Genomic DNA, 12095 nt, shown 5'->3' with positions numbered 1-12095 from the left:
AGACCCCCCCGTGTTTGCATCAGCAGCACTTATTCTTACGGCTAATACCCAAAACGAGTCGGACAAATTAACGCGATTACGCAAAAAACAAATAAGGACCGATCTACACGGACATTTTTTGTTACAGCACTTAAAGGCAGGAACTATTCCATCAGGACTGCAAATCCGCAATGTCCCAGTAGTATTTGTTGAAGATCCGGAGTACAAAAAAGGTTTCAGCGGGATTGAAACTAAATGCAGCAGAGACTTGATGGTCCTGACCATCGAAACCGCACATAGAACATCACTAAAGGAATTAGAGGAAATATCTATTCTGCAAAGAGAAATCGAGGACAACCAACTGATCACCGACGCCAAAGCGTTACTGGACAAAATTGACAAAGAAATCTTAGATTTTAAGGACTTCACAGTCACCCAAAAAAACAACAAGTTCGAGTTAGACAGAAAAAACTTTTCCTTGGAGTCCGTCTACCCGTATCTGAACAAGGACTTCTATACACGATCGGATTCACGAAGATTCCTCCAAGATAATCAAGGACGCTCACGTCGAAAATTTCTAACCTTTTCGGACACAACTTCGTCATCAGGAAGCGAGTCTGATAACTCTACCAGACCCCCCCTGAATAGAAAAGGAAACCAACCAGATCAACAACAACCACAACAACAAAACCAAACACCTTTTTTAGGGAGAGGCCAACAGAGAGGCAGGGGCCGGACCCGCTTCTCGCAACCATGGGAAATGAGGACCCGTCGGCAATTCTACAAGAATTAGAGGAATCACCCATCTATAATCTATCAGACAAAACTCTAACCACAGCGGAAATGGCGATTTTGACTAAAGGACTGAACTTTGTCCCATCCAGACCGACAGACTTTGTCAAGATGAAACTAGAGACGCTAGAATTCTGCCGAAAAATTCGGTTAAAAACATTCTTCCAAGAAACCCAAGAAGAACAACATGAGGAGGTAACTGGTCTCAACCGAAAATCCACCTTCTGCCCCATTGGGTCAAAAATCCCTAAAGAAGTTCTGACATTCGAACGCACAGTCCTATCTGGTATATCGTCAATCGAAAAAAAGAGGAATTTCGTTAAGTACAATCTACATAAAGACGAGAAAGACGCCCTATTGTCTATCAAAAATGATCAAACAGTGGTCGTCAAACCGGCCGATAAGGGAGGAGCGATCGTGATCTGGGACGTTAACAAATATAAAACAGAAGTCCTCAGACAACTTAACGATAACACATGTTACAGACGCATAGCAAAGGATCCCACCATGGAAATAAAAAATCAACTTTTTGACGCAATACAAAAAGGCTATGAACAGGGCATAGTAGGACCCAAAGAACTAGTTTTTTTACAAAACAAACATCCTAGAACTCCGGTGTTCTATGTTCTCCCTAAAATACACAAAGACGAATTCAACCCGCCGGGCCGCCCCATCGTCTCTGGCTGTGATTCCCTCATGGAACCAGTGGCTAAATACATAGATTTCTTTTTGAAACCATTCATAGAAACCATCCCAGCCCACCTTAGAGATACTACGGCTTTCCTCAATAAAATATCTAATACTCAGTTTGACAGGAACCAACAACTCCTAGTGACTCTAGACGTAGTTTCACTTTACACTCAAATCCCGCAAGAACAAGCACTGGAGACACTGTCAGTCTTTCTTGACAAAAGAGAAAGACCAGTGAGAGTACCGACGGACTTTCTTCTCGGGTTGGCCAGTTTTGCACTACAAAAAAACTTTTTCACTTTTGATTCTGAGTTTTTTTACCAAATAAAAGGCGTGGCGATGGGATGCCCCTTTGCCCCAGAGCTAGCAGTAATGTTCATGGGTCTATTCGAGGACAAATTCATTTACAACAACAACCCCTTCAACAAATATATATCCAACTACATGCGTTATATTGACGACATCTTCCTCATTTGGACAGGAGGAAATGACGAACTAAACTCATTTACAAGCTGGCTTGACTCAAGAACCCAGGACATCAAATTTACATGCACGGCCTCTAACAATTCCATTACTTTTCTGGACGTGAAACTGGAGCCTCATGAAGGAGGACTAAGAACCACCTTATTCCGCAAACCGGCGGACAGGAACAAAGCCTTGCATTTTACCAGCAACCACCCACGCAGCCTCAGACAGAACTTACCGTTCGGCCAGTTTCTTAGGATCCGTCGAAACTGTTCAGGAAAGGAGGAATATTTCGAACATGCCAGCCACCTAAAGGACCGTCTAATCAAAAGAGGATACCCAAAAAAACTACTGAAGAATTCCTTAAAAAGAGCCTGGTGGACCCCAAGAGAGACGCTGCTCGAAAAGAAGATCAAACCTGATACTAAAAGACTGGTGTGTGTCACCACATTTTGCCCAGCCGCCAGCCAATTTAAGAAACTAATTTCGACGAATTGGCACTTGCTGAAAGATCTCCATGATGATTTCAAAACCCCCCCATTGTTTGCCCACAAAAAAGAAAAAAGTGTGGCAAACCACATTGTAAGGGCTGCCCTTCCAATCCAAAAAGCCCCAACTTTGAGGAGTTTGTTCGGATTTCCTCCAACTAAAGGACATCACAAGTGTGGAACTTGTTCATGCTGTGAGGAAACATTGGAAGACTCGTTGTTCACTTTCAACAACATCCATTGGAAACACGATACGTTTACGAACTGCAAGACCAAAAATGTGGTCTATGCTATTGTATGCCCATGCCCGTTGGTATACATAGGGAAAACCACACAAGAAGTTCGAAACCGGATCACGCAGCACAAGTCAAGAATTCGGAGGGGCGTTGAGAATGCCCCATTAGTGAACCACTGGACTAGCAAAAATCACGACCAAGCTGACCTTAAATGGACTGTGCTATCGAAGATAGAGAATGACCCCCATGGTGGAGATGTAGACGCAAGATTATGCCAGCGAGAAGCCATGTTAATTATGAAATTCAACACGGCACTGAGAGGACTCAACGAAATCTCAGAGATATACAAACCCAGTGGCTAGTCAACGCCAAACTGAGATCCTACCCCCCAATCTCACCCAGCAGTGCCCTTCTACACTTTTATAGCGGCCCCAATGACCGAAAATCCAAGCCACAGAGCCTTTCCAGGCTCCACGTTTTGCTCCAACCTCAGCAGTGCATCCATCTCGCTAGCTGAACTCCAACTCCCACAACCACCAAGGGGGAGGAGCTACCCAACCCAGGAAGTAACTGACAAGTCCGTGTACACAGCCGAACTAGCCAAGGCGAAGCACTCAGCCCCTCGCTTGTGGACGTCAACACAGAACCGAAATGGTAGGTCCCGCATCGTGATGCTGAATTGAAACGACAGATGCGCGCTCGGCCCACAAGCCTAAAATATGCGTTTTTCAACTTTCTACACAGCGTCATTAAGAATTCATGAAGGGACCCGCGCCCTGTCAGAAAAAGGATAATTGTGTAATACATCGAAGACAGAAATGCATCCCAAGTAGGTAAGCCACACTAAGGCCGCTGAATCCCAACCAATTGAATGTGGATGTATGATAGATGCAAGGCAGCGTGTGACTGTTGTTTCATTCTTTCCAGCACTCGCGCGCATTTCCACTGGAAGTACATCTCGTTTTGATGAAAAGTCGAAGCCCCAAGCATAGGAATTCAGGTAGGACAGTGCTGCCAGTGTCTCAGACGGGGTTCCAGTCCCTTAGCGTAGGTGCCCTTTTTAAAGTTGTGTCTCTTTCATTTTTGTTTTGCAGTGCCACTTTTGATCCTGAGGAGAACCCCTTCAAGCACCGGGGTTCGAAACGCGTAGACCACAGTGGTCTCGTGTCACTCAAAATTTTTTTTCAATTCGAATAAAGAGCGAACAGCAAGAGGATTTTGAAACCCTCCCTGATTTATAAATATTACAACGTTGATGAACAAAGAAAAATATTTCTTAGAGTGCCAACCTGTTTTCATTTAATCTTTGACACAGAGACCTAGCACTTTGTTTTGTTGAGTGAGTGTATGTGCGTGAATGTTTGGCCATTGAATGTATGAAGCGTGCGAGTGTCCAAATCACAGTATTATTTGTGTTTGTATATATTGTATTTATATGATGTTTGTATTTCCATGCACACACATTTGCATTCAAAAAAATGAAGAAACTTCAAAAAGTAATTAAAAATTTGTTTTTTTCGCCAACCTTGGAGCGAGTTGTTGATGTTACATTCATAACAGCTTTTTCCTTTAAAATCTTTCAGTTACTGACGGTAGCTCTCAGCACTGGCATTTGTTATGTTTAAATACAGCCTGGTGAGGCACTTGCAAAGTGTGCATGACTGTTTGGCTGGCCCAGGAGAGCTGCCTAAGCAGTCATGCACACTTAAGCAGTGCAATCCACTCTGCCCCCTGGCACCCCAGCCCCGTCCCGCCCTAACCTAGCCCGCAGTGAAAACTAAAATGATAACGGGGTTCTTATCATTTTATTTTTCCTTCTGCTGCTCTGAGAGCAGTGGGGCGATGGTCCCTCCGCCTTAGCGGAGGAGCCGCCCCTGGATCATGATACGCCTCTTGTCCCCCTCAGCATATTCCTCTAGACAGATCTGCAGATACGATTGATGTTATGCTGTATTTACATGTGTAGGAATTATAGAATAGAAAGAGGAATGTAGCTGTAAAACGGGCACATGGTATAGTAAGATACAATCTCCTTAACTATGACTTATGAGTGTGACACCAAAGATATAAGTCAGTTTGTAGATGGCAAGAACATGGAATTCCACCTTTGCAGTGTAGTAATTGCTACATCAATGGGCATTTATTAATGCACTTACTCTAAAACAGTGTGCGTGTGTGTGAGAGAGAGAGAGAGAAGCATAAGGGAAAGAAAAACTAATGAATGTGGATATTAAAAGCATAAGGAAACAAGCATTTGCAATGCAATAGGTCTCGCATTAGGAAAGTTTGAGCTATTGGTATTGTAAATGACAACTTTTTTTATTCATGTGTTGGTTTTGAAAATAGGGAAATTAATAGCTTTGTCATTTACAATGCCAATAGTTTTAACTTTCGCAAATGTGACACCTATAGCATTTGTAATGCAATATGTGTTGTATTTACGTGACTTAGATGTATTGATATTACAAATAACAATGGCTTTTAATTTTTTAATCATTAATACTTAAATCAACATATGTTGCATACACCGGTCCTAGTACACGAGTGCATGCTTAGACAGCCGCTTGCGCCTGCCGCAGTACATCCTCTTACTCTTGGGATGATCAAAAACCTGCATTTACTGAAATGAGCCTGTGAAATAAAAAAGCATTTGTTATTTCAGACTGTAAAAACATTGTTGTGCTTAAACTTTCTTAGGCTGTTGCTTTAAGGCTCATAGCTGCATTGAATACTATATTATCACTTTTTAGAAATATTGTGTGTGTCCACTGTTTGCCAAATAACAACAAGCATTGGCAAATGATGAGGGAGGTGTGCCTAGATTGAGTGACCACATGAGGAGGAGGAAAGAGGGAGGAACAGGAGAAGAGGAGCAGCAGCCGCATGTGGTGTAACAGCCAAAGCAGCCGACCGTGAAGCTGGGGAACCATGTTCGAATCTCGGCGTTGGCTCAAGCATCCTGTGATTGTGTGCAAATCACCTAATCTTCCTGTACCTGAAAAAGGAATGTGTCCATCTGTAATGTAACTGGTGATCATATAAAGCGCTCTGATCCCTTCGGGTCGAGTTGGTGCTATATAACACTGCAAAGAAATATAATTTTAAATAAGCAGTGTGGTGAGCTGTATGAGGGGGTGGCTTGGTGGGGGTGGCACAGGGATATTAAGTGGCGGCAAAGGTGCAAAAAACAACTGTGTTGGCTGAGGGGTCAGCACGAGGAGATTGTGGTGGCAGAAGCTTAATAAACACAGAAACAAAGAACATGGTAATTGAAACTGCAGCTGTAAGCCTTTCATGAAGCCAGTGCAGGAAGTAAACAGTCCACTGAGCAGCGTTCAGGTGTGGGATAATGGCCAGAGCAGCCTACCTTCAAGATGGAGAACCAGGTTCGAGTATCGGCTCAGGCATCCTGTGATTGTGTGCAAATCACCTAACCTCCCTGTACCTGAAAAAGGAATGTGTCCATCTGTAATGTAACTGGTGATCATATAAAGCGTTCTGATCCCTTCGGGTCGAGTTGGCGCTATATAGCACAGCAAAGAAATATAATTTTAAATAAGCAGTGTGGTCAGCGGTATGAGGGGGTGGCTTGGTGAGGGTGGCACAGGGATATTAAGTGGTGGCAAAGGTACAAAAAACAACTGTGTTGGCTGAGGGGTCAGCACGAGGAGATTGTGGTGGCAGAAGCTTAATAAACACAGAAGCAAAGAGCATGGTAATTGAAACTGCAGCTGTAAGCCTTTCATGAAGCCAGTGCAGGAAGTAAACAGTCCACTGAGCAGCGGTCAGGTGTGGGATAATGGCCAGAGCAGCCTACCTTCAAGATGGAGAACCAGGTTCGAGTATCGGCTCAGGCATCCTGTGATTGGTACAAATCATTTAATCTCCCCATGCCTGAAAATGTAATGTGTCCATCTGTAATGCTGTTTATGTAAAGCGCTCTGATCACTTCGGGTCCAGTTTACGCTTTATAATTTTGCACAAAAAATATATATACAAAAGCAGTGTTGTAGGAGCTGTGGGGGGCCGACACGAGGAGATTAACGGCCACATGCATCATTGTTGCCGTTTGCGATTTCTTAATTGCGAAAATTAAGGAATCGCAATTAAGAAATCGCAAAAGGCTATGCATCAAGAAATCGCAATTTTTTTTGCGATTTCTTAAAATTCCTTAATTGCGATTCACAATTTGCGAATCGCAATTAAGGAATCCCTTCCCATTGATTCCTATGGGCCAAGAGGCCCATAGGAATGAATGGGAAGTGTTGGAAATGGGATCCCTGGCTGGCCAGGGCTTTCGCCAAAGTCAGTCAGAGACCACCACTCCCAAGTCAGGGCAAGGGAGTTACACGCCAAGATAACCCCTGCTCACCCTCTAGGTAACGTGGCGCGAGCAGCAAGGCTAAACTTGGAGGCGATGTAAGTTAAGTATTTGCGCACGCACCCCAGCAACAACAACCAAAGGCCCACCACAAAGGAAAACTCCACACAAGGTTATATAAAAATAGCCTTTGTATTAGAATAAATATACATCAGATAAAACATACATATTGTTACACTGTGCCAACAGGCACGGGCAGAATTTACAAGGGATATTTGTACAGGACAGGGCCACTTGGACCACTGTCAAGGGTATCAGCACTTTTAAAACTTTGTGGAAATAAAAATCACTGTAGCACACAATATAAAAATAGAGCACACAACCAGTAATCACTGGTAACAGGACCTCACTAGCACCACCTGTACTAGGGAGAAAACAACCACCTACATATCATAATACCTGTAGGGGTGTAAGAACAAAACACATGATGCATTAACATTCAGCGGTGTAGGGAAATAAAACACATGATGTATCAACATTCAGAGGTGTAAAATCAATAACAATTGCGCCAAACTCATAAGTCACCACCTGTGACTGTCCCTGTGTCCCAATGTCAGGGCCTAAACGTAGCAGTTGCCCACAAAGTGCTGGGAAACTGGTGCAGGGAAAGTTAGGGCAACGTTTGAGCCTCTCTGGGCTCAAGAACCACCACTGTGGCACTGTGGGGCCTCTCTGGGCTCCTGGACAAGAAATGGGGCCCTGAGCCTCTCTCAGGCTCTTCCTTCCAGAATGGGCACTCGAGCCTCTCTGGGGCTTGCAACGCAAAAGGGCTGGAGCCTCTCTGGGCTCCACCACGAGGGAATGGCACCCTCAGAGCCTCTCTGGGCTCAAAGAACAAATGGACCCCAGGAGCCTCTCCGGGCTCCTCAACAATGATGTGGGCGTCGGGGCCCCTCACGGGGGACCCTCGAACACGTGGGGGCGCTTCTGTGGGAGTCCCCACCTCTGGGGGACTCGGGAAACAACTGTGCGCCCTGGTGGAGCGGCCCGCTGTCACGTGGGGCCGCTCGAGTAGAGGCAGGGGGGGGGAGAGGGTGCGCGACCTCGCGCCTCTCTCCCTAGCCGGCTTTCACTCACCGGCTGTTGGGCGGCGGCTCTGGTGCCGTGGGCGGCCTCCTCTTCCTCTCCGGGGCCTCGAAGGTCCAGGACTCTTCCTGGGCGGCGGGGCTCCTTTCCTCTCGTCCCGGGGCTCTCCTCTCCACTCGGGGAGCCTCGGGGACCCGGCCGGCAGCTTCTCCCTTCCCGGCTCGGCTACGGAGGCGGGACTTCCGGTCGGCCTTTCCTGGGCCGCGCTGGGATTGGCTGGCCGCCTCACCACTTCCGGGTCGCCGCGGGCAGCGCGGCGGCTCGCTTCTTAGGCAGGCAGGCGGGCTCCCAGGATCCGAGGAGTGGGCTCCCTCGTGAATCCAATAAATCACGGGCAAAACAAAGCGGCCATGAGCGGGGTGGCACCCGCGCCGCCAAAGCAAATATAAAGCGAGGTAGGCACTCGCTAGGCACCGCAATTTCGGGCTGATGCCGGGTGGGCACCGGCTGGCTCTCAAAGCGCTAGCAGCGCTAGCCTCTAAGAAAAGGCGCTCCCAAGCGCCACCGGGCCAAATAAAGCGCTCTCAAGCGCTAGGCAAGGGATTCCAGCGCTCCCCAGCGCTGAAAGGCAGAGAGCAGCGCTCTCAGTGCTGTAGGCACAGCACAAGCTCCAGCAGGGGCTGGAGGCAGGCGGGGGGGGGCAAGGCCGGGCCCAGAGCCAGCACACTGGGTCTCCAGGCAGGGAGACACCCCAAGTGGCGGTCCTCTGGCCCAGCAGCAGCAGCAACAGCCCCCTCTGGATCCTGGAAGAGAACAACATCTGTGGGGACACAGCCCCATTTTTATACACCATTTCCCTTTGTCTAAAGGTGCAGGGTGGGGGGAAAACCAGTTGCAGCTGGTTCTTGAGTACTCTGTTTACCTCAACCACCCTCTCTATTCACTGGCAGGGCTTGGGTCATTAGACACACCACAGGGGGGCGGAGCCAGCATTGTGTGGGGAAAACCCAGCCCATCCAGGACACAGGTACACTCCTCCCACACATCACTCATGCTAATCTCACACTCACCACCGGGCAGACCCATCCAGACTTCCTGGAGCCTGGCATGCCAGCCAGCTCCAGCCAATCACACGCCAGGCATATTTTACACTAATATGCCAACTCCTGGAAATGGCATTTCTACATATGACACACTCATGCAACACACACCATTGCGAAGCATTCACTCTCACGAGTTCACACATACCAGACTCAAGCCTTGTACACTCCACGCATCAGGAACTACCAGGGACACATACATTCCCCAGGCATTCCTATGGGCGGGCAGGCCTAGCTTAGCACATGCACTCAGAGTGTGCACGCACTTTCCACTGGGACACAGTGAAAGTGCGCACAATCCAAAAATCACCATCACCAGGTCACCATTTGACGGCAAAAAGTCTAGGGGTGAACCTGCCCTAAGGGCCAAGTCCAACAGGAAGTCATTCTCAATTTGTGATTAGCAATTTGCGAATCGCAAATTGAGAATGCAATTTCAAGGGTGCAAGGGGGGGTTCCAAGGACCCCCCCTGCATCCCTGAAATATAACTTTAAGTGCCCCAAGGGCATGTGTGTGTGTAAAATGAAACTTTCAAAAATGCACTTTTGTGCATTTTTGAAAGTTTTTGCAAATTACCATGAAGGTCAACTTCATGGTAATTTACCTCTCCCTTTTCGCGAATTCGCAAATTTAAAATGTTCATGCATTGCATATAAGAAATCTCAAATTGCGATTTCTTAAATGCAATCGCAATTTTAGAAATCGCAACATGATTGCGATTTCTAAAATTGCGATAAACATGATGCATCCCATTTTTGTCAATTGCATTTGCAAACAGCCGAAAATTGCGATTCGCACCGTTTGCGAATGCAATTGACAATGATGCATGTGCCCGCTAGTGGCTACAAAGGTGTAACAAGCTGCCAGAGGTCCGTGTGCTGGGAGGGGGAGGGCTATTAAATGAAGTGGGATAAAGCGCTCTGATCCCTTCAGGTCGAGTTGGTGCTATATAACACTGCAAAGAAATATATATTTTTAAATAAGCAGTGTGGTGAGCGGTATGAGGGGGTGGCTCTTGTGGCATGCGTTTTTCACTGTGTGTATTTAATTGTGGCATGCGTTTTTCACTGTGGGTATTTCGGGCTGTTTTATAGTTTAATGTGGCTCTGTGGAGCGGTGGAAGAGACTGCAGGCATTTGTGGCGGTGACGGCGCACAGGAAGGAAGACTCGTCAAAGATAAAGATCAAAATGCAGAGGCCCATGTACGGAAGGGGGCGGGGAGGAACCGGCTGGCGCACGAAGTGCCTAGATTGAGGGACCACATGAGGAGGAGGAAAGAGAGAGGAACAGGAGGGGAGGGAGCAGCGGCCGGATGTGGCGTAACAGCCAAAGCAGCCGACCGTGAAGTTGGGGAACCATGTTCGAATCTCGGCGTTGGCTCAAGCATCCTGTGATTGTGTGCAAACCAAGATGGCCGACGGAGAAGGAGCTCCTCTACAGTGCTCCTGGGGTTAGGGATCACAATCTGTGTAAATCCCCTGAAAACCTCGCGCATCGCACAGTTCTGACTGTTTCGGAATATCTGCGAATTCAAGGACTATTCCCATTACCTTGCACCAAAGCCCACGGACCTCTACGTAGCCGTTTGAGCTCCGGACTCCTCGAGGGTCGCCTGCTGCCCTCTCCAGCCTGGGACTCTGCCCTCTTCTCTGGATCGTTTTTGCTTGCCCTCCGGGGCCAGCTGCCCACCACCCGACCCGAGAGATCTTTTCGAGACGAAGCTGCCGCTCCCCTGACGCTGGTGGGGACTTCATCGACTGGGCTGTGCGCTGCTGTGCGATGATCTACAAGATAAGGGTGGCCCCCTGCCCCCCCGTCCCTTTATAAGCGTGACTGCTGCTGGCGGGGACTGCGTCGACTGGGATCTTCACCGCAGGTGGTACAAGGTAAGGGTGGCCCCCTGACCCCCTTCCCCCTATAAGCGGAGATTGCCGCCTGACTGTGTCTCCTGAACTCGCCCGACCCCCACCTCTCCGAAAGTCTGGACCTCTCCTGACCTCTTCTCCGGATCCTCGCCCGTGCCCCTGAGGCACCGCAGCTTTTTCCCGGTTGCTCGCCTCCCGCTCCGCTGAACTCCGCCCCGCTGCAGCCCCAACCTCACTGATCTTACCTAAGGTCCCGGGGAGCTCATCTCATGGCGCCCCCAGCCACTTTCAGGCTCCATACTGCACGCGGGCTGAGCGGCTATGAGGCATGCAAAGAAATGCTCGGCTGCCGACTTGGAGCTCTCTATTGACCCTCGAGCACTGCTTTATTTTTATCTGCTACGCGCAGCCAATCGTCATTCGTCAGCTCCGTACCTCTCCTAATTCTCATAAGGCAGCCTCTACAACCTCATGTACCCGGACCCACCTAAATATAAAAATATTTTTTTTTTTATTTAAGCTAATTGAATAAAAACAGATAAACCCTACAAAACGGACTCAAAATGGCAGCCCATGGACAGAGTCCATAGAAAGAGGACTGCTCCTCTAAACAAACCAGGTCCCCTAACTGGACCTTAATCAAGCTTGCCCTCAATCTGCTATAAATAAAAGAGGACTACTCAATCTCAGCCTCCAGTAACTGAAAGAGGACTGCGCAACCACTAGCTACGGAAACAGAAAGAGTTCTGCACACTATAATCTTGGGGCGGCCATCTTGTAGTGGCACAGAGTGACTGCAGTAACTGTAAGAGGACTACTCATCCACTAACCACTGAAACAGAAAAGGGACTACTCACTCCTTCAATCTTGGAGCGGCCATCTTGAAGTGGCACCGACTGTCCTTATCCTCTCAACAACCAAGACAAGCCGTTACCCCCCCTTCAAGCACCGCTATCCTTATGGCCATGTCCACAATGACCGCCGTTCACTGATCCCAGGTCCCAGGTCCCCACGAGTGTGCCCATTCCAAGACAACATGGTGGGCCCTGGTCTAACTACCTCTGGGTCAAT

At 47.9% G+C, this 12095-nt stretch overlaps 1 protein-coding gene across 1 annotated transcript in view; it reads left to right on the top strand.

Moving 5' to 3' along the window:
- Window positions 1–10562: 10562 nt before the first annotated feature.
- The window catches only part of LOC144829898 (retinol dehydrogenase 7-like), a 451309-nt gene continuing 449776 nt past the window's right edge, over window positions 10563–12095 (top strand). The window contains exon 1 of the mRNA XM_078688866.1: window positions 10563–11045. The gene's annotated coding sequence lies outside the window, so the exon portion shown is untranslated. The remainder of the gene's footprint in view (window positions 11046–12095) is intronic.

This window comes from Lissotriton helveticus, chromosome 1_1 (genome assembly GCF_964261635.1).
Source record: "Lissotriton helveticus chromosome 1_1, aLisHel1.1, whole genome shotgun sequence".
Classification (NCBI taxonomy): Eukaryota; Metazoa; Chordata; class Amphibia; order Caudata; family Salamandridae; genus Lissotriton; species Lissotriton helveticus.
This window is presented reverse-complemented; position numbering and strand designations above follow the sequence as displayed.